The 4,585-nt window shown below is 44.9% G+C and overlaps 1 pseudogene; it reads left to right on the top strand.

The window, feature by feature from the left end:
* The first annotated feature begins 2,942 nt into the window (after positions 1 to 2,942).
* On the top strand, positions 2,943 to 4,186 carry LOC100672674 (ribonuclease pancreatic-like; annotated as a pseudogene).
* The last annotated feature ends 399 nt before the right edge of the window (positions 4,187 to 4,585 follow it).

Raw genomic sequence — 4,585 nt, 5'->3', positions numbered from 1 at the left:
GGGAAATTAAATTCTGTAACTTGTGTAAGGCCAAATACAAACTGAAAAGGAGGGAAGAGGAGCCACTCCCCTGTTCTTTCAGGATTCACTTTAGATAACTTCTAAGGTTATCTCAACTTTGTCTCTTTGAAAAGTCTCTAAATCAAGGATGTTTCCTGGAGGGCCTGAGAACCTTGACTTTTGAAATGTAATCTCCTAAAAGGAGATTAGCATAACTTTGGGTATCTTGCCCAAAAGATACAAGAAAATTAGCAATTTTATCTTGAAAACATGAATGTAGTGAGTCCTGTTCACTTAGGTCTGTAAAGGGTCAGATTCCTTCCTGTCTTTGGGATCTCTTTAGCTGATTGCCTGTGATGTGTCACATTTTGGTTTTATGTTTATTCAATAGTAAAACTTTTCTTTCTCTTCTGTTTTAGTGGAGAGGTTTTCTGGGTTGGGAGTAGATTTTGTTTTAAGTAACTTTTCTCCAATACTTGCCCAGCTCTTCAGGTGCTGAGCCAGGTTTTTGGCTGAGGCAGTCTGCATCCAGAGCATGGATGAATATTTTGATAATTCTTACTCTAGAGAGATAAGTTATTGCCCAGAAAAAACAAGTCTCTTTCCAGGAGGGAATTCTGCTGTTAAGAAAGATAATGTTCTCTGCATTTTGCCTTCTCCAAAAAGCACTCTGGGTGCATTAGTTGTCTTTACTTCTTCTACTCAACTTTTACCTACACGATGAGTTTTCACTGTGGATAAGCACACACTCACATTACTCCAGGAGTAAGGTACAGTGTGGGCAGGAAGTCACCCGAATTGGGTGATGTCATTGTAGAGGCCTTCCTTTCTTCCCAACCCAGGCCCTTTCTCTCTCCTTCTCCATATCCAGGAAGTCTGCCTGCTGGGGACATCAGAAGCCCCCACCCAGAAGGTGCGCACTTCAGAGATTTGGAATTCTGGCCAGGGTACTCCAGAACTCCTGGGGAGAGAAAAGGAGAGCCCTCTCCTGAAATCTCTCTCCTTGCTTTTGTAGGGGACAAAAATCTCCAAGTTCAGTAAAGCGAAAAGAAAGTTTTATTAGGCATATATTCAAAAGGACAAAAGCTGAGAAGCGGACAAGCATGTTCCCAGAGCTTTGTCTGCCTGAGTCCAAGGAAATATTACAGGGTAAGCAAGAATGGCAAAACAGATAAGCATGCTGCCACAGCCATGTCTGCCCGAGTCCAAGGAAATTATAGACAAAAGTGGGAAAACGGACAAGCATACTGCCACAGCCATGTCTGACTGAGTCCACGGAAGGTTACAGAGTCCTCAGTATATATTAACATTACAAACGGGCAAAACCGTTGAAAGCTTCACCTTCTCACAGATTGGCTAGAAACTGTCATCTTACATTTTGAATTGTCTTTCTTAACAATCGTTGGTACAGGTTTCAGTAACCTTTTTTGGTCCAACAAATTTCGATTCACTAAATGTTAATAGAAAGTAAAAGTAGAAAGTGTTTTGTGTTCTGGCTTAAGTGAAAGTTTCCCTAAAAGATATTTTCCAAGATTAATTTTTTTTTTTTTTTTTATTCTATCTATTGTCTTTATACCTCAGGGCCCAGTTGATGTGTCCTTGTGAGCCCATCTCCAGCTGGGTCACACTCTCTGTACTCAAGGACTGGGAATAATGACTCCAATATAATTTCCTAAAGCAGTGCCTTGTTAAGCTCCAAGGGGTACTTGGTGAAAATTAGCCCCTAAGTGAATAAAAAGGTTTTGCTGTGATTCATGAAGTCTGGGTGCCAGCAGCCCTAGTGACTTTCTCTGCTGTTCCAAGGGAATCAGTAGAGAGATGAGGCTCCCAAGGTAAGAAAGACTCCTAGAAGCAAAGACACACTTTCCCCAGCAACACTGAGATGGGGGTGGTCTGAGTGATTCCCCATCCTTTTTCACTCAGTCCTTGCTTCTGTATGGACTGATCCCAACAGACTCCTCCACCTTTCGCTTCTTGGAAGCCAAGCCCCTTTGCAATTTGTATAAGGTTCACATCCTGGGGACAAGCGATAGCAGAAACTCCATCTGCTCTCTCCTGGAGACCAAGGTAAGCTGCCCAAAAGATATCCTCAGAATGTGCTTCCGCTCAGTGGTTGGGGAAGAGGGAGGCAAATGTGGGTAAGGCTATCAAAGAGAAAGCTTGGGCCAGGTAATCATCATTCAGGGGAAGAGTTGGGGTGGAGAGTGGAAAATTAGGGCTCTAGAGAACCTAGGGACTGGAGAAGGGGGAGACTCCAAGTTAGGGAAAGGGAGCATATCTCTTTAGAATACCGTGGAACCGCTTTTTGAGGTTCCCTTGTGTTGTAGGTTCCCTCGTGTTGTAGAGCAACGAGGCTCTTTCAACCATGATCCTAAACGTCATGGTGAACCTCAGGGGTATAACTGCGCTCATGGTTTAGTCAAAATGATCTTCTAATGAGCCAGTTGAGCACTAGGTACAAATGTTTATTTTTCAAATATATTTTAGAGCAAAGAAACTATAGGATCCAGACAGGACTGCCAGGATTTTATGTCGCTTTTTAAATTTTTCTTAGTACTGTGAAGTAGTGCCAGGCTCAGGTCAGGTTAGAGGAGAAGGCCTTCCTCTACCTTGTTGTTGTTGATAGTCGCTGTTGAGACAATTCTGACTCATGGCAACCCCGTGTGTGCAGAGTAGAGCTCTTCCACAGGGCTTTCAAGGCTGTGAACTTTTGGAAGCAGATTGTCAGGCCTGTCTTCTGAAGTACCTCTGGGTGGGTTCAAACCACCAACTTTTGTACTAATACTTAGGCACTTTACCATTTGTACCACTCAGGAGCTCTTTCTCTATCTAGTGAGATTAAAATGCTCCTGAAGGGAAGTATATGTAAGTACCTTTTTACTTGGAAAATCAGGAAGAGGGGCTTCTATCTGGCTGACCTAAAAGGGAGACTATAAGGCAGGGAAGCCACAAGAGGGAGCTGGGGTACTTTCTAAGTGGATTCTTTTCCAATTCTCTGCCTTTCTTGAGCAGGCTCCCCCAGGTAAGTGAGACAACCCATGGCTCTGGAGAAGTCCTTCGTCCTGTTCCCCTGCTAGCCCTGATGCTGCTGGTGCTGCGGTGGGCCCAGCCTTCCCTGGGTAAGGAATCCCCAGCCAGGAAGTTCCAGCGGCAACACATGGATTCCCAGAAAGCAATCCTAGCAACAGCTCTAGTTACTGCAACCTAATGATGAGGTGCCGTAATATGACAAAGGGATATTGCAAGTCAGTGAACACATTTGTGCAAAATCCCCTGGTAGACATCCAGGCCATCTGCTTCCAGGAGAACATCACCTGCAAGAATGGGCAGCCCAAATGCCACCAGAGCAACTCAAGCATTCCTATCACAGACTGCCGCCTGATGGGCAGCTCCAAGTACTCCAACTGTGCATACGGGACCAACAACACGATGAGACATATCATCCTGGCCTGTAAGGGGAAACCGTATGTGTCTGTCCACTTTGATGGTTCCGTGGAGGTCGTCTCCTTAGGCCAGAGCACACATGCCTCCACCACCTCATGATTGTGACATCTAGGTCATAACACACATATGGGTCTGAGTTTTGCCCCTCAGTGGATTTGGCGGTTAGGGGCAGGGGTTTTGGGATTATGTTAACGTCTTCACTGCTTCTCTTTATATAATATAGTTGCAACCACTTGGATTCCTGAAGCTGTCCCTACCCAGGCAGTCTTTCCGTAATTGCTTTCCTGCAAAGAGCAAGAAGTATAAATTAACTAAATCTGTGAGCAGTTGTGAGGTGTGGGATCACTTTGCAGAAAGCAATTTTGGCCTTCCTTTTCTGTTCTTTTGAGCCATACTAAAACCTGAAGCTAATGAATGGGGGGCTGACCAGCACAAGAGGGATCAACCTGGGAGCCTGATGCTAACTAAGCCTCAGGAGGCATTATGTAATCTATCTTGGCCATGGGATGAAGCTGATAGGATCCCTGAGCCCTAAGGCTCAGATGGAGCTTCCTGGTTGGTGACCATGCATGGGAGAGGACAGGGCATCCCTCTTTGGGATATGGAAGCTTCACTCTGTGACCCCTCCCGGACCTCACCCTATATGTCTTTTTGTTTGTATCCTTTTTGGTTGTAATAAAGTTGTAGCCATAAGTATGGTATACTCTCCTGAAGGTTCTAAGATTAGTTCTAGCAAATTAACAAACCCACAGGGGTGGGAGCCAGGTGGTGTCTGCCTATTTGGCAATCTGAAAGACGGTGTCCTTCTAACCTTTAATTTCATACCTAGCTCTGAATGGCTAGAGTCCAAGACATGTTGCATGGGCAGCTGGTCTCAAAGATGATGTCCATTTAACTTGTGAGTTCTGACCCAGCTCTGGGTGGCTAGCATTGGAGAGGGAGTGTGCTATATGAGCTACTGGTGATGAGGATGGGGAAGTGGGATGGTGAGAATTGGACCCATTTCCACATTTGGGGGATTGGATTCATGTTAATCCTTACCACTCAGTTAGCAACAAAGGTGGGAGTTTCCCACTGTACCCCTTGCTTAGGGCAGTAGTGAATGGAATAATTAAATGCCTACGCTTCTTACTCTTAGTTT

Source organism: Loxodonta africana, chromosome 10 (assembly GCF_030014295.1).
Source record: "Loxodonta africana isolate mLoxAfr1 chromosome 10, mLoxAfr1.hap2, whole genome shotgun sequence".
Classification (NCBI taxonomy): domain Eukaryota; kingdom Metazoa; phylum Chordata; class Mammalia; order Proboscidea; family Elephantidae; genus Loxodonta; species Loxodonta africana.
The sequence above is the reverse complement of the archived record's forward strand: the minus strand, read 5'-3'. Positions and strand labels throughout refer to the sequence as shown.